The 26390-nt window shown below is 38.2% G+C and overlaps 1 protein-coding gene and 1 long non-coding RNA gene across 6 annotated transcripts in view; one reads left to right on the forward strand and one right to left on the reverse strand.

Moving 5' to 3' along the window:
* Positions 1-26390, reverse strand: part of TAFA2 (TAFA chemokine like family member 2) — a 550698-nt gene that overhangs the window by 170190 nt on the left and 354118 nt on the right. The gene's annotated exons all lie outside the window — the stretch shown is intronic.
* LOC110211007 (uncharacterized) lies at positions 3270-24956 on the forward strand. Of its 3 annotated transcripts, none has more exons than XR_013484452.1 (4): positions 3270-3339; positions 15551-15650; positions 15844-15972; positions 24621-24956. It is a non-coding gene; the product is annotated as an uncharacterized LOC110211007 (long non-coding RNA). The 3 variants fall into 3 exon arrangements; XR_002325245.2 differs by having other exon boundaries at positions 3283-3339; positions 15497-15650; XR_002325247.2 differs by lacking the exon at positions 15844-15972 and having other exon boundaries at positions 3283-3339; positions 15497-15650.

The raw sequence follows: 26390 nt of genomic DNA on the forward strand, positions 1-26390 counted from the left end.
CTACAATTGCTACATTAAAAATGATATGATACAGCTGCAGACCTCCAGCATCCTTATAAACCCACTGTGTGTGGTTAGTCTATAATGTAATTCTGATTAAACAAGACTTCTTTCTCAATATGATTAACTGTAATTTTCACCTTTGCTGCATTTCCAACAAGATACCTAGGATAAAAATAAAGAAAACCACACAGGAGTAAACAGTTCATCTTTTCTGCTGACAACAATTTCATGGAATCATACCTTATTTCACTGTTCATTTTTGGATGCTTATGTCTTATCCTTTTCTCAATAACTAACATTTAAGGTAAATTAAAAAAAAACTTTAGTTTTCAAATTTGTTTCTTCTCTATTTTTTTCTCATATCAAAGGTGCAGTATAGCACTTTAGCTAAATAATCAGTTGAATAGTCTCATGTGGACTCACCCAAGACTAACATTTAGAGCATTGTTCCAAGAGCTAATTAATTCTGAGTTCAAAACAGATTTAGAGACTACTTTTTAGACTACAGCCCATTTTTCAATTGGAGTGTTCGTGTGTGTGTGTGTATGGTGTGTGTGTGGTGTGTGTGTGTGTGTGTGTATTTTAATAGTCAAACAATGGATGAGGAAATGAAGACACTCTAATTCAATTGAATAAATATTTAGTGAATGCCCAACACAGATAAGCAACTCAACATTGAATAATTATCTTCAAGTATTTGAAGGGCCATCATGTGGAAAAGTGATCAGATTCACTCTGTTTGGTCCCAGAGGGCAGAACCTAGAACAGCAGGCAGATTCAAGTTTGACGCTGGGGAAAACTTCTTAATCTTTAGAGCCAGCCAAAAGCAGAATAGGCTGCCTGGATGTCCCCAACATCTTAGTAAAGTTACAAAACTGCACCAAATGTCATAATCCACTTCCATGAGAGATCTATGATTTCATCAGGACAATCATAGAGGCTGACTTGACCAGAATCATATAGCTAATTGGTAGTAGAGTTGGGATTTGAATTCAAGTATCCTGGTTTCTAGAGCAACTAGGTTGTACAGTGGATAGAGTGCCAACTTTGGACTCAGGAGGACCTGAATCTAAATTTGGCCCCAGATACTCACTACCTATGTGACCCTGAGCAAGTCACTTAACCATTTTGCCCAAGTTTTCTCATCCATAAAATGAGCTGGAGAAGGAAACAGCAAATCACTCCAGTATTTTTGCCAAGAAAATCCCAAATGGGGTCATGAAGAGTCAGACATGATGGCAATGACTGAACAATACCTCCTAACTCCTAGTACAATTTACTTTCCAATACAACAGGCTGGTTTCATGACGTGAGTTATTTGTGATTTTGTCAGCTTAGGAGACTTGCCTAGAGCCAGAGGTATCATTTATACCTAGGTCTTTAAACCCACTATACTATTCACTAGTGCAGTAAACTCCACTAAGATGTTTGGGACCCGTACAATGATCTGGTATAAGTTGTACAAGATGGGCTTGGAGTTCCCTCCCAGCTCTAAAATTGTATGATTCTGATCTTCATTTTCCAGTCCTTATCTAGAGAAGAGGTGTCAAATATGAAGACCACAAGCCTTATCATGACCACTAGTTCAGCTGATATGAAATTAAAATGTAAGAGGGAAATATTTAATAAAATAAACAAAAATGCAATAGAACAGAGATAATGTTAATATGTGACTTTCTAAGTTCAATATATCAACTGCAGTGTCAATTTTAGTTTGACACTACTGATTTAGAGGTACAGAATTGAAAAAAAAAATTCTGACACCCCCCCCAACCTTTCATTCCTTTAATGAGGCTGATTCAACATTCCAAATTTTACCTAGTATCTCAGGGATGTTACAAATAATTAGCGTCAGAACTAGACTAGAACTTAGTCCTGGAGTTTACCCAAGAGTATTCCGAAACTGACCAAGGGTATTTCAAAAATAATTGAGAGAAAGTCAAAGGAGGTAAGCCTCAGGGTAAGAAGGAAGAATAAAGGAGACTGAAGATCAATATGTACCATGAAAGTACATTACAATAACCCCACAGATGAAATGTGTTTGCTGGAATACACAGTTACATTACTGCCTAGGGCACCCCTATGTGCCTTTCCTAGAGAGGGAATAGAAGGTAAGTTAGAACCCTAATTTCCAGATGTACTGATATAGCCACTAGATCAGTGGTCTTCAAACCCGAGACCATTTTTGATCCTATAGTCCTATCAGTTATTTAAAAAATTGATTCTGTTCATTTCACCCTTCATTATTTTGTGCCAGTCTGTCCACATTTTTCTAAGATCATTGAGCTCATCATGTCTTATTACACAGAAGTATTTCATCACAATCATATAGCGAAACTTGTTCAGCCATTCTCCAGTTGACAAGTATCTCCACAATTTCCAGTTCTTTGCCACCACAAAGAAAGGTGCTATGAATATTTTAGAATATATAGGTTCTTTTCCTTTTTCCTTAATCATCTTTGGAAATAGTTGCATACAGTTAACAGCAATATTGTTTTAAGAACAAGTTTGAGCAAATTAGTCATTTTGACTAGTATAAATACCCAAATTAACTACAAAGTTCACATGAAGGAAGATGCTATCTGTATCCAGAGAAAGAGGTGATAAATGGGTGTACAGAATGGTTATATGTGTGTGTGTGTGTGTGTGTGTATACATATATATACACATATTACATCTATGTGTCTAATTGTAGCCATTTCTAGGGAGGGAGGGGGCAGAGAAGGGAAAAAAAGAAAAAAATTTACATGATAATTTTATTATATTGAAGTTTCATGTGCAATTACCTTATTTTAGTCTACTATGTTATGGAAATATTTGTTTTATTCCATAAATTAAAAATAAAATAAATAATTTTTAAAAATGCAAGTATACCCATATATATGTTTATTTTTGCCTCTCTTTGTATCCCCAGAACTTCACATAGTACCTGGCACACAGAAGGTGCTTTATAAATGCTAGTTAACTATTTATAAATCATATACATATATTACTAATATACTAGGTACTTCTTTACAAAACCTACATAGTAACTCATATTCAAAAGGAAGAGATAACAAATAAAACATTTTCTGATTCTTTAAAACTACCAATAGAATAAAAATTTTATACTAATGGGATTGACTATGCATCATTATTATTTTTAAAATGGATTTGATGCTTTGTGATGTAATATTTCAAAGGTCTGGTTCTGAGTTACAGTTTATGTGGGTTCTTAGTCATAATGGCTATCATGGGTGAAAAATGATACCTCACAATGACAGGAATACAGTCTGAATATGGGATTTCACTGGTATAGAGAACTCCTGAGTTAGGGAACTCCTTCTACCAATGCTGGTCAGTGCCTTTTCTTCAACTTACCACTTTAGAGAGGTGCCTAGAACACTGAGAAATTAAGCAACTGGCCCAGGGTAACACAGCCAGTATGTGTCTAAGACAGGGTTTGAACCCGAAGTTCCCTGACTTCAAGGCTCAGTGTCTATCCACTTGTGATATGATACTGCATCTGGTCTCACAAGGATACATAGCTCTAAATGGAAAAATTGGTTGCATTTATACATGATAGTAAGTTTTAAATCCCAATAAGCAATTACGTGAATGGTTTTTGTTGACATTTGACAGACGTAGGGAGGAGAGAAATTTACCCTGCTTATGGAAATTATTTCATGGTGTACCACTGATGGACTGTAGTGTGGAAGAGTCTTGAGATCAGTGAGGAAGCCATTGCAATTACACAGGTGAAAGGTGATGAAAGACTCATCTAAAATGGCAGCTGTGTGAAAGGAGTGAAAGGATCTGATTTGAGAGCTAGAAATAGCAAGATTTGGTAACTTACTGGATATATGGGGTGAAGGACAGTAAAGAGTCATAGGATAATGCTAAGGTTATGAACCTAGGAGCCTGGCTTGCCCACAAAAATAGGGATATTTGGGAGAGGGGAGGGTTTGGGCAATGATAATTGGTTCAGTTTTAGATATGTTATGTTTGATATATTTCCAGGACATTCAATTTGGTGGGTAAATGGGAAGATTGCAAAGATGTTTCCTTTGCATGAGATGATAGCAATTCTTTTTTTTTCCTCTCATTTTTTAAGCTATTAAGACCTTGATCACATCCAAAGCCAAACATGGAGATAGGGATGTCTCTGGAGTAGAACATTAATGAAATTGTGACAAAAAATTACCAACTATGGTCAAAGGCTCAAAGAGTCTACCAGGTTCTAATTATGTTACATTTACACAAACCTAACAAAATATTGAATAATCTTCCAAACACTGCATATTTAGTTTGCCCAGAGATTCCCCAGGCCCACGTGCAATAAACTCAACAGTTAAATACACAGCACTTGAAAAGTGCTTAGATTACAATTCCCATCATTTCCTCTGATGTTACTAGGCCACTTCAAATTCTTGAAGCTCTTCCCATGCTAGTATTTGTACTTAAAAGGGTTTAGTTTATCATGGTTTCAATCTCTTTGTTTAATTGGGGGGGCAACACAAGATGGGGGGACTGCAGTATTTGTTTTTAATTTAGAGATGATCTCTTGGAAGATAGTTATTTGATTTTTTAAATCTTATCTTGCCAGCTCTTTTCAACCTGCTGACAGGAAAGTGGGTAAGGGGCAAAACACACAAAAGAAAAGAAAGAAAGAAAGAAAGAAAGAAAGAAAGAAAGAAAGAAAGAAAGAAAGAAAGAAAGAAAGAAAGAAAGAAAGAAAGAAAGAAAGAAAGAAAGAAGAAGAAAGAAAGAAAGAAAGAAAGAAAGAAAGAAAGAAAGAAAGAAAGAAAGAAGGAAAAGGAAGAAATGGAAGGAAATAAGGAAAAGGGAAGAGGAAGAAGGAGAAGGGGAGGGAAAGAGACAGGAAAGAGAAAAGGAAATGAAGAGAAGGGAGGAAGAAGGAAGGAAGGAAGGAAGGAGGGAAGGAAGGAAGGAAGGAAGGAAGGAAGGAAGGAAGGAAGGAAGGAAGGAAGGAAGGAAGGAAGGAAGGAAGGGAGGGAGGGAGGGAGGGAGGGAGGGAGGAAGGAAGGAAGGAAGGAAGGAAGGAAGGAAGGAAGGAAGGAAGGAAGGAAGGAAGGAAGGAAGGAAGGAAGGAAGGAAGGAAGGAAGGAAGGAAGGAAGGAAGGAAGGAAGGAAGGAAATGACTTATATAGCTACTACTATGTACCAGGCACTGTGCTAAGTGCTTTGCAAATGTTATCCCATTTGATCCTCACAACCACTCTAGGAAGTTAGTGCTATTATTATCCCTATATCACAGTTGAGGAAACTGAAGCAGGCAGAGGTTAAGTCACTAGCCCAGAATCACACAGCTTTGTGTCTGAGGCTGGATTTGAACTCAGGTCTTTCTGACTCCAGGTCCAACGTTCTATCCATTCCATCACCTATCTGCCTCTAACTTGTATGAGGGATTCCAGTACTAGGGTTAATGATAATGATGTTTCCTCTTCACGTACAGAGGGAGAGACAGAGACAGAGACAGAGAGCGAGACAGAGAGAGAGAAAGAGAGACAGAGAGAGAGAGAGAGAGAAGAATAAATGAAACATTTTCAAATGCACAGAAGAGACAGAAGGAAGTGTAGAGACATAAGTGGGACAGTTTGGTAACTACCAAGTTGAATTTATTATGTACTTTTTAAAAAACCTGAGTCCTATATAAACATTTTCTATTCTTCTTTGTATGTGGAAGTGTTTATGTTGTCAATTTCAGAATAACAAAAAAAATTCTGAAGCAAACAAAAAAAGATATATGGTTCAGTATGCCCATGTTCTACACTGCTACCCATGAATTAAGAGTTGTAACTGGGGTAGGGGGGATGCAACCAAGGATTTGGGTATAGAAACACAGAGGATGCTGTTAACACCTATAATACTTCAGCCAGGTTTCATCTTAGTCCTTCCCCCAGTGATCTAAGGTTGTCCCAGGATTTCTATCTCTCTTAGCATGGGGGTATATGCTCCAGGGTTTGTGGCGTGAGGTCTTTCTTAATGATTGCCCTAGGTATCAGATGGTACACAGTTAGTAAGTATCTGAAGCTGGATTTAAACTTGGTTCTTCCTGACTCCAGGTCCAGAGCTCTATCCAGTGCACTACCTAGCTGCCTGCCTTGCTCAAAATCATACAAATAGAAGGAAGTATCAGAGATAAGACTCAATCCCAGGTATCTACTAACTCCAAATCCAATGCTCTTCCCACTATACCACAATATTACTCTGTTGACATCCTATACATCCTTCAAAGTGCAGTTTAAACGATACATCCTTGTGAAGCTCCCCTGATCCTCCCAGTTGGAAATGAACTTTTCTTCCTCAGACCTTGAATAATTCTACATATTCTTATGGACATAGAACATTTTATTTTGTATTGTGGTTGTTCATGTATGCATCCTCTCTACTAGTTTGTAAACTCTCTGATGTCAAAGGACTATGCATCATTTAACCATGTGCCAACATCACCTTTCACAAGATAATAATAATACTTACCTGTTGTGACATTTGTATCTTTGCAAACCTTAAAATGTTACATAAATGCTATATATTACTATTTGATGGCATTTTTAGAAAACTGAAGGCAGATCCAATGGTCAACATCTACACCTTGTCTCAAGGCAAAGCTGACAGTATCAGGCTATGGTGCACACAAAATCAGAATTTGGCAAAAATTAGTCAAATAAATGCTAAATTGTGTCACGTTCCAGTATCATTTCTTGCCACCCAAAAATGAAAATTGTTCCCTGAGTTTGAAAAAAATATGTCTTTTCCTCCTCAACTCTTTCTTGGGAAGTGGGGAGAGGAAATAAAAAGAAAGAAAATGAAATTTATATAATAAGTTTGTTGTACATTTGGAGGGAATAGCAAGTTGTACATGATAGATTTGCAGTTTCATGTGCAACCATCTTTTTTATTGTACTATGTTATGGAAATGTTTGGTTTTTTCTGTGAATTGAAAATAAAATATTTTCAAATATGCCTTCACATTTCAAATTCTACAAACTTGGAAGTTCTATTTGACTAAAGAACCAATTAATAATAAAATGACAAATATAGAAACTGAAATTTCCCTGCATGCTAAATAGTAGCATTGAGTTAAAATTTATTTGCACTCATCAAGGCAGAAAGTTTGCTCTTGGTAGTGCTGAAAAATTTCAAGTGTAAATTTTCTCTACAAAGTCAATTGTAATTAACACTCATTAACCTGGTTGCCTTCTCAACCAACAGAATAATAATACATGAGAAAATTTTAGAAAAAAAATATGAAGCTCCAGCTATATCCTGTTCTTTTGAAGAGCTGTCATCACAAAACCTAAGCATGTCGACTTTGTTAAAGCATGAATCTTGATCGATTTAAAAAAAAACCAAAACACACACACACACACACACACACACACACACACACACATTAAGATTTCTGAAGTTAAAGCCAGAAGCTCATTCCAACCTATCCACTCAACCTCATCTGTCTATCTCCCTTCTTATATTATGTCCCACCAAATTATACTAATCATATCCTATCCTCTCCTGCCACTGTGTAATAATGATTCCACCTGCCAGAAAGGTAAGCTTCTCACATCTCTGTGCATACAAGGCCTACTTAAGTTACCACCACCCCTATAAAACCTCTCTGATCCTTCTATCTGAAAGTGGTCTTTTCCTCTTCATATTTCTGGCAGCAGTTCATTTAAGAAAATTCCTTTGCCCTTTGATACATGCTACCTTATGCCATACTTATTTCTATACAAACTGCATTCTTTCTATTGGAGGAAAGGAACTATATATATTTTATCTCTGCATCCAGAGATTATGTGCTTCATAAATGCTTACTGAAACTGCAAACTGCCCTTCAAGCTCTAATTACATTGATCCACAGACAGTAGTAAATCTGCCCAGATCCACAGTAGGAATAAATGGGGGAAAATTTTATTAAAGACTTACTATGTGCTAGTGATACAAATGGAAAAAGAAGGTAGTCCCCATTCTAATTAAGAGAGACAATACACATAAGAGGATTCAGCTATAAGGTTTTTTTATTTTTTTTTATTGGGGCCCAATGGGCCACTGTATTAATGGAAAGACTGTATTTGATAATTCTGCCTATCGAAGAAGTGTATGAACAGGTCATGTCCCTGGCCAATGACTGTTGGGAAGCCCAGAGCAGCATAGGATTCTGGGTTATCCCAGGTAGGGGAATAGCATCCAGGAAGGGAATGGGAACAGATGGGAACTGAGCCAAGGGGACTGTACTTGGAGAAGGAGAAGGGCTTCATCCAACTTTTTTATACTGGATCCTTGAGTCTTACTAATATCTAGGGAATTACAGACAAGGGAGGGGAAAGTCCCCAGAGTACCTCACCATAATATAACAAAAGAGATTCAGAAGGCAGCAGAAGGGGACCTCTAAAAGATAGCCAATACAAAAGAATTTTTTTCTCCTTCTAATTAGATATCAGTGACCCACCTGGATTAGGGCAACATCCTCCTCCTAACTGGTGTCAAATCTCTTCATCCTACCATATATCCATTACCTTCCTGACAGTTTAATATCCCTTTTGCACAAAGTGATATCCCTCTTAAATTCAATATTCAAATTTTAAAAGATTACTTTGTACAAGGCTAGGGAGCAAAGACAACAATAACACACACACACACACACACACACAAAGATGACTGTCCCTACTTTCTTGGAACTTATATCCTACTTGGCAGAAGGGAAAAAGCTAGCTATAACATGCACAGATAAGCAAATACAAGTTCATTTAAGGAGCGAATACTGACAACAAAGGGAATTTAGAAACCCTTTATAAAGATCTTCTGCTCAACATTTTTCAAAAGTTCTCTCTTGCCTGGTGTGTGTGGGGGGGAACCCAATTCCTTAGTGTAATATTCAAATCCCTCCACAGTCTGATTACATATAAGATACATACAGTAGAAAACACGAAGTAATCTCAGAGGGCAGAATCTTGAACGAAGCCAATAAAATCACAGGAGGGGGAGGGGGATGGAAATACAGGGTTTTCAAAAGACTTTCTGTCAAATAATCCTGAGAAGCAGGTATTATAATTATTATCCCTATTTTTCTTATGAGAAAACTGAGGTTCAAATATGTTGTGGCTTAAATAATAATAGCTAGTATTTATATAATACCTACTATGTACCAGGTATTGGGCTAAGGGCTCCACAAATACTATCTCATCTGATCCTCACAACTACCCTGGGAGGCCAGTGCTATTATTATTCCCATTTTACAGATGAGAAAACTGAAGCAGACAATAGTTAAATGACTTGCCAAGGGTCACATAGCTAGAAAATGAGTTAGGCTAAATTTCAACTTAGGTCTTCCTGACTCCAGGTCCAGAATTCTAACCACTATACCACTCCTGACTGGCTTTAAGTCACACAAATTGTAAGTATCATAGGTAAGATTCAAATCCAGTTGTCTACATTTCCAATTCCAGTACTTTTCCCACTATTGCCACAATAGTACTCTTTCTGTTGGCATCCTATGCAACCTTCAAAGCCCAGCTTAAGTGACACCTCCTCAATGAAGCCTCCCCTGATCCTCCAAGTGGGAGATGAACTTCCCTTCCTCAGACTTTGGATGATTCTTTTTATTCTTATGCACATAGCACATTTTATTATATATTGTGGTTGTTTGTGTGTGTTCCTTCTCTCCCCTATTAGATTGTAAGCTCTCTGGTGGCAAAGGGATATATCTTAGAGCTCCTTTGTAGCTCTTCTAGCACCTTATAGGGTAAGCTATACATAGTAAGTAGGTGCTGTATAAATGCACATTGAAGTAGTTCAACTGAATTTCTCCAGCTATCAGGACACAAGTGATATTCAGAAGCAGACAACTGGTTGAGGCCATTTCCCATCATGATAATCACTTAGTCATCAGCATAGCAGCCTCCCACTGATGAATGCAATATGGGACATCCTTCAGCCACTATGGAGATGCCTGATAGCAGTCATGTGAAATAGCTTATTCTCATCCAATTCCACTTACAATAATCAAACCACCACTTTTGAGTGCCAACATCAATTAAACTAGTATCAAGAAAAACTGAATATAGTACAATTTAGACAAAATTAGATATTACTTTCATAAGAACATTAATTCTTGAGTTCCATAAAAAGTATAAACATAGCCTTTGTTGCTTTTGTATCTTTGAGAACATTGTAGTAAAATTTTGACCACTGAGAGGGAATCAAGAATAACTGGTATAATGAGAATGGAATCTATCCGATTTCTGATTCATAAGACATTCTCTTTTTAAAAAAATTTTCCAGGTCTTCTTTTTAAGACAATTAATTGGTACAGTCTAGGAATAAGATCAAGTTGAATATTTTCTGTCTCCAACAAGAACCAGTGCATCTGATTTAACAATAAAGAAAAGTCCTAGAGCTTAATGGAATTATTTTATGACCATTTCAAAAGGATAATCTCTCCTTATAGAACAAAAGATTATATTGCCATTCAAAAGCCCAAGACTTAATAGGGTACTATAATAATGGTGTTGATTGGTTAATGTAACACAGAGAATATCACAGATGAAATGACAGTAAATTGTCAGTTCTTAAACTATGGTTCAATGACCCAACTATATTAGCTTGGCATCAATATTCCAATTTCATGAGATCCAGATCTACATTGTAGAGATAATCTGCATAAAAGAAAATATGGCATTGTCTTAATTTTACAGATACAAAAATAGCCTTGATGTTATTTTGCTAACATCACCAACTATTTTTAAGGGATCTCATTATTTCATATACTGGTGACTAGGAGACTTCCACAGAAAGTTTCCCCAGGAATTTGAAGAGGCAGAAGTAAAGGAATACATTCCGGGCAAGAGGAACAGCTTCTACAAAGACATAGACATAAAAGATGGAACGTCATGTAAGGAAGAACAAGGTGTTCAGTTTGTCTAGACTCAAGTATCACTTAATGTGTAATCAGTTTGAGGGCAGCTAGGTGGTGCAGTGGATAGAGCACTGGCCCTGGAGTCAGGAGGACCTGAGTTCAAATCCAGTCTCAGACTAGACACTTGACACTTACTAGCTATATGACCCTGGGCAAGTCACTTAACCCCATGGCCTAGCCAAAAAAAAAAAAAATGTAACCTATTATAGGTACAGGTCTACACTTTAGAAACTTATAGATGAATGTCTTCTCATAGAACCATGGAATGTGAGAGTTGGAAGGAATCTTTGAGATCACCTAGTCTGATATCTCTTCATTTTGCCGTTGGACAAATGGAAGCACAGAAAAGTAAAGAGACTTCCTCAAGGTCCCATAGCTAGCTAATAGCAACACTGGGTGTTTTTTTTAAATGAAGCTTAGCTGAAAACATCATCCTTATTCAAAAGGGACAGGGTCTGGAGAATCCTAGTAATAGACATTTTAATTCTAGCAGAAAGTGTTGCTGACAACTGTCTCTTTCCAAAGCTCTGCCCTTACATTTAAAAAAAAAAGTCTTAATTAGTTCCTAATAGCAGTTAGTTGGAAACAAGCATAAGACTGATATGTGTGGGATTGAGATAGTTGACAAATTATTTGGAAATAAAAGGATATTCTCTATCACAAATTCAGAGGTTTTCTGTGCTCAGTCACCTAGATTTCTCAAGTACATGACAGACTACGGACTTGCTATTGCCATCCAGGTACACGATGGGGAAATAAATGCCTAGAGACCACAAAGGATATGGCACAGTACTACGGCAAGCCCAAGGTGTCTCATCCTAAAGTGATTCTGCACTTCAATTCTGCTCTCAAGCTGAGACAAAGACCAAACATCCACAGTGTCACACATAAGACACAGGCATTCGTGTGAAATCATGAATGATGGGGGAAATCCAATGGATAACAATCACAAGATTTAAATGTAGAAGAGATTCTCTATTCCAACCTTCTCACTTTATAAATGAGAAAATTGAGGACTACGAAGGTTAACCAGCTACCCAGGGGTACACAGATAGAAAGTGGTAGAGACAGGAGTCATACTCATGTGCTATGCTCCAAGTCTTTTTTGTAGGATTACTGACAGGTAAAGGGATGAAGCTGATGACCTCTCAAGGTCCCTTCCATCCCCACAATCCTCTGTTATAATACAAATGTCCTACATTCTGTAAATGTAAACCAAACTAACACGAGCTTTTTATTTTTCCAGTATCAGTTTATTCTCTGATCTGAAATATAATTTGTAATCCAACAGTGACCCTAAGGTGCAATTTCAGGAAGCACGCTTCAGATGAAGGAGTCTACATTTCACTGTCAGAGACTTATAAGAGATGACAGTTTGTAATCCCATGGATGCAGTGAAGGATGGTCACATATCATGAACTCTTGAGTGAATAGCCTTACAATGCTAGCATTGGCGAGGAAGCTAATCTTGAGTTATTTCATTCTAATTGCATTTTTTTACTTTAAAGTCATAACCTCTGCATGCCTTCATGACTCTATTTGTAAAATAGTCAGAATGCCAAAGTATCTTGAGACCCAAATGACAGCCTCCATGATGTCCAGAGATACAAGGAATATATTATCCTTCATAGATATACATCATGCTACTGAATTGTAATCATTCATTCAGATACTGAGCCCCTCTGATGTACAAGGCAGTGTTCTAGGTACTACGGAATCCATTCAAATGTGAGTCACTTGAGAAAAGGGACAGTCTTTACCTTGCTTTGTATTGCCAGTGCTTAGCACAGTGCCTGGAACATAGTAAGCATAGTGAGCCTAGAAAATTCAAAAAGAGGATTTCCCCTTGGGTGAGATCAGGGCCTTTCTCTGAATTTGAGATGAGATTTTACTTTGTTCTCAAAAGTTCATTCACTCTTGTTTATTTTCTGATATATCCTAGTCTGTAGAACTTCTCCAATTACTGCTGGATATTTTGCTTAAATAAGTGGGTTTGGTAGCTATTCCCTTTTGTGTAACCAGTATTTGATGGATTGGAAGCTGGGAAAGGACCTTAGAGATGATCCATTTCAACTCTCTCCTTTTACAGAGAAGAGACCTGAGGCCAAAGAAATAATCAGTTTGACCAAGAGTTAGTTAATAAAGTAACAGATGCAATGCAAGCCAGGTCTTCTGACTCTAAATTCATTGATTCAATTCAATTCACCAATAATTCGTTAAGCACTTACTAAGTTCAGGGCACTTTGCTAAGTATTGGGAATACAAAGGTAAAAATGAAACAGGCCTTGCCCTCATGTAGTATGTACTGTACTGGGGGGGGGGGGACAACATGAACACTAAAAATAACAAGAAAAAAATACATTAAAGGCAAATACAAAGTAATTTCTGGAAAGGGGAAGGTACCATCAACTGGGGATCAGCTTGAGATGCTTATAGGATATAGTAACTGATCTGAGTCTTAAAAAAAGATAGAAATTCTAAGACATAGAGGTGAGAAAGGAAATATATTCAATCTATGGGAGACAGCCTAGTCAATGTCACAGAAGTGAGAGATGATGTGTCATGTACTAAAAAGACCCAAACCACAGGGCGACTAGGTGGCACAGTGGAGAGAGCACTGGACTTGAAGTCAGGAGGACCTGAGTTCAAATCTGGCCTCAGACCAAACACTTGACACTTACTACCTGTGTGACCCTGGGCAAGTCACTTATCACCAATTGCCAAAAAAAAAAAAAGCTAGACCAATTTGGCTGAACCATAAAAAATATAAAGACATGTAATTTACAATGACCTGTGAAACAGAATGGATCCAGATTGTAAAAGGCTTCAAATGCCAAACAGAGTAGTTAGCATTTTATTCTAGAGCTACATGCTTCTTTCATTTTATTCTTGAGCTACGGGAGCCCCTACAGCTTCTTGGGCAGGGAAGAGATGTGAGAAGACCTGTACTTTATAAATATCACTTATTCTTTCCTACAAAACCTTGCCAAGCTCTTTCTCACTTCACAGTCAGGTTCTCAGCATAGCCATGAGGAACATGCAGGGTTTTGTTTGTTTGGTTTTTTTTTTAGAACCACACTGTCAGCCAGAAACAAACAAAAAAAAAACTATTATAGATCAGCTGGAACAATAACAATGTTAAGACCCTTGCTCAGAAAGTCCAGCTAAGTTCTTGCAATACTGTGGATCAAACCCAAATCAGCTGAACAAATGTGTTGTAGAAGTGGTAGTAGCAGCAGCTACAATAGTAGTAGTAATTATTGTAGTAGTAGTAGAATAGTAGTAGTAGTAGTAGTAGTAGTAGTAGTAGTCATAGTAGAGGTAGTAGTAGTAATAATAATAGTAATAGTAGTAGAAGTAGTAGTAGTAATTGTAGTAGTAGTAGTAGTAGTAGTAGTACAAATAGAAGTAATAGTAAAGTATTAGTAATAGCAGTAGTAGTAGCAGTGATAGTATTATTTAATAAGAATAACATGGCATGAATAAGGCACTGTGGGGGGCAGAAGCTGGAGACAGAAGTTATGAAATATTGTTGTTCTTAAATAGATTTAAATCTAGCTGTGAAGACAGGACATAACATTTTTTAAACTTCACAGTATTAATAATAAAGCTAACATATAACACCTTAAGGTTTGCAAAGCACTTTACAATTATTATCTCACTTGATTCTCATAACAACCCTGGGAGGTAGATGCTGTTATTATCCCCATTTTACAGATGAGTAAAACTGAGATTGAGAGAAGCTAAATGACTTACCCAGGGTCACATAGTCAGTAAATATCTGAGACTGCATTCAAACTCATGCCTTCCTGACTTGCAGCACTGTATCCATTGCAATACCTAGCTACCTCTGTAAACAGAAAAACTACTAGACTGGGAGCAAGAGGATCTGGGTTCAAATTCTGAGTCTACTACTTACTACCCAGGTGACTTTAGATAAGTCAATTAACCTTTGTCATCCTCATTTTCTTTATCTGTAAAATGAAGACATTGAATTCCTTTCCATCTCTCTCTCTTCTCTGTCTGTCTCTGTTTGTGTCTGTCTCTATCATCTCCTCTCTCTGTTTCTGTGTGTGTGTGTATACACACACACACACACACATACACATACATACACACACATAAAATATCTGTGTGTGGGTATCCTCTTATGGTACCATGCTTTGAGTAAGTGTTCCAGACAACAGCAGAATCCATACAGTCACATATGATTAATTTTTAAAGGAATTCTAAAGAGCAGTGCTATGATGCCATGAATTATACAGAGCAGCACTTTGAGGGCCTTTTTAGAGGAGCTGGAATTGGAGCTCAGCCTTGAAGCGCAGTTAACGGAGCTTCTATTTTTGCATATAGACCCCATGCTGCAAAACTAGAGGAACCAAACCCTATCTTAATCAGCATCCCTTTTGAAGTTGAGCTAAATACTCCCCAGACCTCTCCCCATGCAACTATGAACCATCTGTGTTTCTTCAGAGCCAGTAAATATCAGTCTTAAAACTGGCAGTGATGTTTGGGGCTCTATTTTGGGAGGTATATTGTTTCACAGGCCAAGTGTGATTGTCTCTTTGTCTTTAGGATTTGCAGAAATAACTTCAGTGATTTGCCTTCTTGTTCCCCACTTGGCTGCAGAGTGACATCCGGAATATCATGTAAAGATGCTGGCAAAGATTACATTTATTGGAGTTTTGTCCTTCTAGATTTCCAGGGGGAGGATGGTAGTGACAGGAAGGTAAGTTAAATTATTTTTCTTTATACATTTCTGTTAGGTAAGAATTTGGATAGAGATCTTCTTTGGGTTTTTGGGGGTTTTTTTGCTTTACCTTGGGGAAGTACTAGCCTTATAACCACTATTAATATCAGGTCCCTCCTTATGTTTCTTCCTCCCTCCTTCCCTTCCTCTCTCCCTCCACTCCTACCCTAAGCTGCTGGGAACCTTCCTGGAGACTCACCTTGGTCCAGATCTGCTCATTCCTTCTCATAGCCCTGAACAGACCTTAGCTCCACCATCTGCCTTAGAACTTGCTATTCCCAGACCGGGGAAGCCAAAAGTGGTGAGTGGTAGGGCAAATGGAGTTTAACTCTCCACATTCTGGAGCTAAGAAACTATGTCATTGCATACTTGTATTCTATTTTAAATTCTTTTCATCTCAGTTTCCACAATGATGCCATAGTAAATTGTCCAGTTGTAAGGGTAGATCTTCCCCCAAGATCTCCAAGTCTTCATCAGGGAGAAGACCCTTGGTTCTTGAAGGCCAATGAGACATCATCTGGAAAGACTTCAAATACAGGTCCAGATCAGGGAGTCAGAGCTGAGAGGGAACTTAAAGGTCATCTTTGTCAACTGCCTTATTTTATAATTAAGGAAACTGAGGTCCAGAGATTAAATAACTTGCCCAAGAAAACTTTAGAGCTGGAAGGGAATTTAGTGGTAGTCAACTAGTCCAATCCTCTAATTTAGAGATGAGGAAATTGAAGGGAAAGGAGGGATAAGTGACTTTTACACAGGTAGTGTCAGAGCGAGGCCTTGAACACAATTCCTCTGACTCCAGATCAAACATTCTTTGCACTGTATATGACTCTCATTTTACAAATAATGAAACTGAGGCTTAAGGATGGAAGGGGGTTGATTTACCAAAAGTCACATAGTAAATTAACAGCATACTAGTACTAGAAACTTGGTGTCCTCAATCAATCAATAAACATTTATTAAATACCTACTATGTGCCAAGCATTGTACTAAGCACTGAGGATACAAAAAGATGAAAAAGACAGTTCCTGCCTTCAAGCAGCTTACAATCTAATGGGGGAGATAACATGCAAACAAATATATACAAAGCAAAAGACCAGTAGGATAAATTGTTATTCAGTCATTTCAGTCCTGTCTGATTCTCCATGACCCCATTTGGAGTTTTCTTGGCAAAGATACTGGAGTGGTTTGCTATTTCCTTCTCCAGCTCATTTACAGATAAGGAATTGAGGCAAACAGGGTTAAGTGACTTGCCCTGGGTCACACAGCTACTAAGTGTCTGATGCACATTTGAACTAAGGTCTTCCTGACTACAGGCCCAGGGCCCTATCCACTGTACCACCTAGCTGCCAGCAGGATAAATAGGAAATAATTAACAGAGGGAAGGCACCAAAATTAAGCAGGGATGGGGAAGGCTTCCAGAAAAAGAGGGGATTTTAGTTGGGACTTAAAGGAAGCAAGGAAGGTCAGCTTTTTCCACATTTGAAGTGACCCTATAGACAAGGATTAAAAGACTAGGTCGGCTGATGCCCTATCACTGTCATCAGCCTGTGCTAATCTTCTCTGTCTGACTAGAGATGGATATGGGAAAGGACTGTGCGTTCTTCTGACCAGATTGGGGCTTTCTTGCATGAAGGACTTCAGCTGCGATTACTGCTGACCCCATTCATTTTCTTAGCAATTAAATGACCAGGAAAGCAGAGTTGTGAAACAAATATTAATAAGTAGTATTCCAGACCCTTGGGAGTCAGGAGTGGTGTGATCTCTGTTGCCTGAAGATACAGTGCTGTGCTTCATGAGTTCAGCACGGTTCAGTCTTAAATCCTAGAAACAAGGTAGTAGTATGATCTAACAGGTCAAGGATGGAATTACAATAAGGCACTTAACATTCTGAATATCTCATGGAAACTAATGTGTGACCCTGAGAAAATTACTTCACCTATCCATGCCTACTCTCTGTCTCTGTGTCTCTCTCTCTGTCTCTGTGTCTCTCTCTCTGTCTCTCTGTCTGTCTCTCTGTCTGTCTCTCTCTCTCTCTCTCTATGTCTCTTTCTGTCTCTCTGTCTCTCTCTGTCTCTGTCTCTGTCTGTCTGTCTGTCTCTCTCTCTCTCTGTCTCTCTCTCTCTCTCTCTCTCTCTCTCTCTCTCTCTTTCTGTGTCTTTCTCTTTCTCTCTGTCTGTCTCTCTCTCTCTCTCTGTCGTTCTCTGTCTCTCTCTCTCTCATTGGCGAACAATGATGATTCTAAGGTACCTCTAGGGAGTAGCATGAATAAGAACTAACTGATGCATAACGCTCCCCCATTTTTGTATATGTAAAGTTAAAAGTGCTTTATATGGCAAATGCCAAATAATAATGATGATCCTCTGGGCATTGCTGTGAGAGACACTTTGGAAAATGAATAAATACTCATTCAATCAATATGCTGCCCTGCATTATCATTTCCTGTCTCCCTCCATCTCTTTGAAAACTGTGGTTCTTAACATGGGGTGTGCTGGTAAAAGCTTAATAAGGGGCTCTCTGGAGGAAAGTGTACAAATGACACATTTAGTTTTAATATTTTAAATTAAGTAATTTTGTGTTAATTAATCTATATTAATAATATTAATTGATTTATTAATTTTAGTGTTTTAAATTTTTAATTTTAGTATGAATTACTAACATTTTCTCCATCACTTTCTTAAGACTAAACAATCAGTGAAACAAGCAATCACACCCTGATTTGTATGATTTGCTAATTTCTGGGGTGTAAATGCTCACACTGAAAATGTAACAATCACCAAACTGGCTCCAGAATTCCCTTGCTCCTAACAAAATGCAAAACTTTCCATTTGTGGTTTTCCAACACCCTCCCCACCTTCTCCCTCCATGGGTTCTCATATCTCCATCTAAATGAGCCTGGCCTTATGTAATACTATAGCACCAGATTGTGAATTACAGACACTGCCCATAAACTCTATCCTAATTCCTAGTAATCTCCTATGGTGCAACAATAGTAGATGAGGCCTATTTAAATACAAATATTCCTAAGAGGCATAATCAATCAATCAATGAGCATATATTAAGCACCTACTACATGCCAGGCATGTAAGTTGCTATTGATCATATATACCTTACAATGAGTTAATTTAACGAATTATTTCCAAAATGAGAAGGCATTATGCTGCAGTAGATAGACAGCTGGCCTCACAACAAAGAAGACATAGGCTCAAGACTTCCTGGCTATATGACCCTAGGCAAATCATATAACTGCCAAATGCATGCACTGTGGCCTGCCACACTCTTGCGTAGGGCCAGAAGTGGGTGAAAATATAATTGAGAAATATTTAACAAAGTGAATTAAAAATACAATAGAACATAGATAATGTTGATATGTGATTTTCTCAGTCAATATATGATGCTGCCACTTTTGGCAGCTCTCTAAGACAACAATTTGCAGGAAAGGTACCTGTCTGCACTGGCAGAGGAGTTTCTTCCTCAGGACTTTGCTATGCCAATGAAAACTCAGGTCTAGTCCCTATTTCCTATTTCCCAAATGATAGCTGAAAGTGGTTTGTATAGGGGGAGAAAGGAGAGCACAGGGGTACTGAGTGCCTACAGCAGATTGCCATGAGAGGAGAAAGTCACCAAAAGGTAGTTGGAGTACTGGTAGCCAAATGATTAATGAAGAAACATATATTTGTTTCCCACTACGTACCATGCCCAGTGCTGGGGAGACAGATATAAAGAATGATAAAATTCCTACTCTGCAGTACCTTACATTCTAAGGTTTTGAGACTTTGCTGAAGGCAAACATTTCCTACTTCACAACTCTGCCTAGAGTCAGCTTTGCCAAGGGGCTCAAGGATGGACTTAGAGAGAGAATCTGATGTTAGTTCCCACCAAAGTCTGGGCTTGGGCTAGAACATCACCATCACTGCTATCAAGGTAACAACAATATACATTGAAGATATCCTCTAGATGTACTTAATCCTTGGTTAATCCTTGGTTTCTGGCAATGACCTGAGCTGCTGGTGAATCTGCAATTTTGTCATTTATATAGCTTAGCTTGAAGTAAAGTTATTTGAAACTATAAACCATTCTAAGCTGTTCTTGAAATTATATTTTTAATTCAAGCTGACGATTTCATTGGATGATAAGAAAAACAAAATATTCAACATGGAAGGGTCAGACCCAAGAGAGGTTTTCATTAAGGAATTTTAGCTCCAAACACCTGCTTTTTACCATTACATGGCCATCCGTGATAGATGAGGTGTGTTTTTTTTTTCATTCCCTTATCTGAAGAGCTATCTAGAGTGAATTTTTTTTTTGTGAGGAGTTTTTTGGTTTCATTTCCTTACTGCAGAGTTGGGATGGGGGGAGGGGGGGAATCGTAGAAACATTTAAACCATTAGATTTAATTTCAAACTTTGTCCTTCACAGTCTATTACCTCAGATACCAGGTCACTCTCCCCCTTTCCTTCATTTTCTACCTTAGAATTGATCTCATTGATCTGATCTGAATAAAAATCTCAGGCTGAAGACATCTTGCTGAACAAAACATTTTCATTAAGTTTAACAACAGATGCATTTTCCACTGAGATAAGTGTGTGGGAGAGATGTGCACTAAATGCTGAGAAATTGTGGTCCATCATGGTCCACTCAGCTGCTGTACTTAATGTGACTTTTGTGTTTTAATGGGAGGAGTCTCCCCAGAGAAGAGTCCTGTCAGCTTCAGAAAAGATCATTTTGGCTGGGTAAGGTGAGGTGGGGAGGCAGGTAACAGAGAGTCTTTCCTCATGCCTTGGACCATGTGAGTCACTCATTTCCTTCTGCTTACAGTATATTCAATCAATCAAATATCAAAATCTATTTTAAAGTGGACATAATTTTACTTTAACCTAATTAGCTGCATCTGGGCAGGGAAGCTTCCAGGGAGAAGTCCGATTGGAGATATAGTCCTTTAAGAATTGGCAGGCTTTCAAGAAGTACTAATAAAATTAACAACAACAATAATAATAGCTAACATTTTATAGTGGTTAATATGTGCCAGGCACTGTGCTAAGTAGTTTACAATTATTATCTCACTTGATCCCTGGGAGGTAGGTGCTATTGCTATCTTTATTTTACAGATGAGGAAACTGAGGCAGCCAAATGACTTGCCCAGAGTCACACAACTAATAAATGTCTCCATTTAGATTTGGACTCATGACTTGGTGACTCCAGGCCCAGCACCCTATTCACTGCTCCACCTCACCTCAATAATATAGTTGACATTTATAAAATGCATTAAGGATCTGAAAAAAAAATTATTTCTGTTATTTCATTTGACACTCTTAATAATTCTATGAGATAAGTAGGAGTAGAAACTGAGTCTCAAAGAGTATAATTAACCTGCCCAGGGTCACACATCTAGTAAAAGTTTTTAAAGTCGGCAGGTAACTATCTCTCAAGCTGGAAAATTTGACTTTTAGGTTTTCATACCTTTTATTTTAAAAATATGTATGCCCTATTTGCAGTTTTTCACATTATTATTGCCTCTTTGTACTTTTACAATTCTAATCTCTCCCTATGGTAATTCATTTATCTTCTGACTTTCTCCCTTGCTTTACTTTCTTTTCAAAACTAGTTCTTGAGGAAGGACGACTGGGCCATGTGTCACAACACACGTGCAGTGCATGTTCAAGATAAATCTTGTATTTCACATTGACAGAATTACAGATAAAATTTTAAATTAATCTAAAATGCTCTCCATTTTTGCTTTAAAATAATTAAGGAAGGATACATTTAGGTTTAATGCTTCCTTATCCAAATTATGTACAGATGCTGCATAGAAATGTATTCTTAATAGCTACATTAACTATGATAAGTTCAGTCACATCATTGTCATTCATGTCTAATTAACCTAAATGCCCAACTGGGAGTAGTAAGAATTTGCACAAGGCAAGGAGAGTGAGACATGTGGATTCCCCTTTCCATTCCCTGCCATTGGAAGCTTCCCAGCATGGGAGAGAAAAGTGAAGCTGAACTTTCAAGATCACAGAGGGACAGTTGACAAGTGAACCTGGCAGCGCTGTGTGACAGCAAAGAACCATATTACTCTTTGATGGAAAGTCTTATTTTTTTAAAAAGGAAGCTGAGATCAACAGAATAGTGAGATCAAGCATAAAGCTGTCTTCATGGATCTAAGAGTAGCAACATTCTGAAAAGAGTACAAAATTTTATTTTCATTCAATATTCATTGAATAACCCTTGAAGCTTCTATTACATCTAGTGCACTATTCTAGGTACCAGGGAGGAGATAAAAAATAAAATAAACTATAGATTCCAACCTTCAAATAATTTATAATCTAATAATCAATGTACATTGATTAATTGTGTACTATGTGTTAGCCATTATGCTAGGCACTAATGATATTAATACAAAAGTAAGAATGCTGTGGAAGACAGAGTTGGTAGATAATGATAGAGATGGGGGGAAAAAGGAAGAGAAAGAAAAGAATTAGGAGAAGATGCAAAAAAAGGAAGAGAAAGAGAAAAATAAGAAGATGGAAAAGGAGAAGGAAGTGAAGGAGGAAAAGGAGGAGAAGAGAAAAGAGGTAGAGGAGGAAAAGGAAAAAGGAGGAAAAGAAGGAGGAGGAGGAGGAGGAAGAGGAGGAGGAGGAGGAGGAGGAGGAGAGAGAGGAGGAGGAGGAGGAGGAGGAGGAGGAGGAGGAGGAGAAGAAGAAGAAGAAGAAGAAGAAGAAGAAGAAGAAGAAGAAGAAGAAGAAGAAGAAGAAGAAGAAGAAGAAGAGGAAGGAGGAGGAGGAGGAGGAGGAAGAGAAGGAGGAGAAGGAGGAGGAAAAGAAGGAGGAGGAGGAAAAGGAGGAGGAGGAGGAGGAAGATGAGAAGGAAAAAGGAGGAGGAAGAGACAGAGAAGAAAGAATGAAGGAGAAAAAGAAAGGAAGGAAGGTAGGAAGAAAGAAAGAAAGAAAGAAAGAAAGAAAGAAAGAAAGAAAGAAAGAAAGAAAGAAAGAAAGAAAGAAAGAAAGAAAGAAAGAAAGAAAGAAAGAAAGAAAGAAAGAAGGAAAAAAGAAAGTTGAAGAGGAAAGAAATGAACACCAAAGAAACATTTAAAACATACACAAAAGAGCAGAGGGAAGCTCAGAGGAGTACATAAACCAGCAGGACAGCTTCGTTACTGTCATTTCAAATGTAATATAAACTTGCTGGGGTTTTTTAAAATAAATTTTATGTTACGGAAGTTCCCACTATAATATATAATTCTTTTTGTTTGTTTGTATTTTGAAATGCTCGTGTATATTGATATTTGCTAAACTTACAACAACAAAAAGGTGTTTTTTTGAAGTGATACAGTCTCTGCCCTCCAGAAGCTTACACTCTAAAAGGGGGTCTCCAAAATGCTTACAAATAAGTAAATGCAGACTATATATTAATATACAGTGACTTCAGGGCACTAGAAAACGGGAGAACCAGGAAAGGCCTCTTAAAAGGGTGGTACCATGTATATAAATGACAGACAGTAACTTTTTCCACTGAACTTGGAATTCAAACTTGGAATCTGAATCTTGGCTCACCATTTTTAACCTGTGTGTCCATAGACAAGTCACTTATTCTCTATAGATTTTACCTTCCTATCTGTAAAATGAAAGGGTTAGCCTAGATTGCCCTTGAGTTTTCTTCCATCCCTGATCTATGATCCTGTGATGCAAAGAGCAAATGGGGCTGAAGGACACTAATAATTGAGGGAATATGAAAAGACCTCCAGTAGAAATAATGACAGGTACACAAAAAATCTGGGGCAGATAGGGGGCACAATAGCACATAGAGGGCCAGGAAGATTCATCTTCCTGAGTTCAAATCTTGCCTCAGACACTTACTAGCTGTGTGATCCTGGGCAAGTCACTTAACCCTCTTTGCCTCAATTTCATCATCTGTAAAACGAGCTGAAGAAGGAAATGGCAAACCACTCCAAGTATCTTTGCCAAGAAAACCTTAAATGGGGTCACAAAGAGTTGTACACAACTGAAACAACTGAATGACAACAAAAACACACAAAATATCTATAAATTAAAATAGGAGGTGTGGGAGGAGAAGAAAAGATCACTGCTGGCTCCAGGGGTGGTGAACCTGCAGCCTTGCAGCCCTTTGACTGAATCCAAACTTCACAGAACAAACTTCCTTAATAAAAGTATTTGTTCTGTAAAACTTGGACTCAGTCAAAACGCTGCACCCAAGGACCTAGAAGGCCACATATGGCCTCAAAGCCACAGATTCCCCACCTTAGTAGACTATTAAAGGGACTTCATGGGGGAAGTATGAACTGTATTTTGAATATTGCCATGTCAACAGATGGTGATGAGTAGGTAAGGGATCAGTATAAACATAGATAATGATGTGAGCAAGACACAAAGTCAGCAAACGTGGTAGCTCAACTTGACTGAAGCATAGAGTAAATGAAAGGGGGGATGGTGTGAAACAAGGCTGGATAGGTAAGGTATAGTCATAGAAGGTATAGGGGTGTGCTTTAAAGGTCAGATTTAGGAGTATGGGTTCTATTCGCCTGACAATGGGGAACCACTGACACTTTTTGAATCAGTGAAGTGATATAAACAGAGCTGAACATTAGGAAGATTAATTAGGATGAAATGGGGCGGGAGGAGGGGGAAAGGACCAATTAGGAGGATATTGCAATAGTCCAAGTGAAAGGGAATGAGGACTTGATTTCAGGGATAGCAATAGGATGGAAAAAATTTTGCCAACTAATTGGACATGCTAGATGAGCAAAAAGACATAGCACTTACTTCCCAGGGTTTTGGGGAGGATCAAATGAGATAATATATGTAAAGTACTTTGCAAACTTTAAAATGCTAAATAAATGCTAGCATTAATTATTATTAACAATAAGATAAGTAATAAGTCAAGTTCCTCGGACAGTGCCTGATCATTTTTCTCATTAATGTGTCTTCCTTCTAGCAAGACGTGGAGAGCCTGACTTGCCCATTCTCATAGTTCCAGGCCATAACATGCAGTAACTGAGTTGGTAAAAGGCTACCATCAACCTTGTAATATCAGGCCATGGCTTGAGGTCTCCCTCTGATACTTCAGAACAAGGAAGAACACAGACAGCTTCTGCCCGTCAGAACAAGCTGGGATGGAAAATAAACTCTGTAATGACCAAAGGGAAGAATTTCAAGGGGGCAAATTAAGTCAACTAGTCAGAACACTAGAATTATGTTCATCTTGTCTCTTGATCTGGTAATGTATGTATAAAACCGAATATCCACCTCTGTGCATGGCATCCCACCTCTAACTCAGGATCATAGTAGCTAAATGACACAATGGATAATGTTAGAATTTGAGTCTGGAAGACTTGGTTTCAAATCCTGCCTCAGACATTTACTACCTATATGACTCTTGGGTAAGTCACTTAACCGCTGCCTGCCTCAGTTTCCTCATCTGTAAAATGGGGTTAATAATAGCACCCTCTTCCCAGGATTGTTGTGAGGATCAAATGAGGTATCTGCAAAGTATCTTACAAATCTTAAAGGACTATATAGATGTTAGCTCTACTCTGAACAAATAAAGCTACTGTCTTTTCCTTATTCTATGCCAGCTAGCCTCTTTTCGCATGTAAGGAAACTGAGGTACAGAAAGCTTAAGTGACTTACCCAGAGTCACATAACTAGTAAGTATCTGAGGCAAGATTTGAATTCAGGCTTTCCAGATGTGGACTCCAGTGCTCTATCTTCTATCCAACACACTGCCTGGCTGCCTCAACCACTTGTAATTTGGCACTCTGACCCAGCGTGGCCTTTGTTTTATGTTTGCACAGATCCCCATTAGGTTCCTGCCACTTTTTACCCAAGAACCTGATTGCCATGACTGCCAGCACTGATCAGCCACTTCTTGCTCCCCCACTTCTATTCCCTTATACAATAGAATTGTCTGACCACACAAATTGCCTATCATGGAAGAACCATTCTGCATGTCCTTCTGGAGAAGATTCCTGAAACTATGCAGGTTCCAAAAGTTGGAGAAGTTTTCCCACAGGCTGGTGATGATTGGAAGTGTTCTTGTCACCCTGTGGGAAGCAAACTTCTGGCTGAAGGACTTGAGTCATACATCCTACCCACAGACAGCACATGTATTTTTTCCCTCAGACTTTTCCACTAGGGAGAAGATCCACTCTCCTCTCATCCTAAGCTTGCTGACTCAATACAAGTCTTTCATGGACAACTGTTCCACGAGTCATGACAAGGTGGCTTTTGTTTTACCCTACCTAACAGGGCAGTCTACCTGTTGGGATACCTCCTCCTTCAACCCAGTATACTAGAATTAAACATGGAAATCAATGGTTCAAATCCCACATGTGACAGTTACAAGTTATGTGGCTATGGACAAATTACTTCCAACTCTAAAACTCAGTTTCTTCATCTGTAAAAAATGGATAGCAATACTTATCTTTCCTATCTCACCGGACTGTTAAGAAAATGCTTTTTAGAACTTAAAATGCTATATGAATATGTATTAGTAGAATTATCATGGGTTTATATATTTAGAGCTGGAAGAGGAGAACAGAAGAAGAAGAAATTGAGTGAATTGCTTAAGGTCACATGGGTAATAAGTGGCAGAACCAGAATTTGAATCCATATCCTATGACTACAGAGAGTAAATCAGTACTCTCCCCATTGTACCAACCATGCGATGGACAACTTCCTTCAGGAACCCAAAGAGACTCTTAGA

This window comes from Phascolarctos cinereus, unplaced genomic scaffold (genome assembly GCF_003287225.1).
Source record: "Phascolarctos cinereus isolate Bilbo 61053 unplaced genomic scaffold, phaCin_HiC Scaffold_1;HRSCAF=81, whole genome shotgun sequence".
Lineage (NCBI taxonomy): Eukaryota > Metazoa > Chordata > Mammalia > Diprotodontia > Phascolarctidae > Phascolarctos > Phascolarctos cinereus.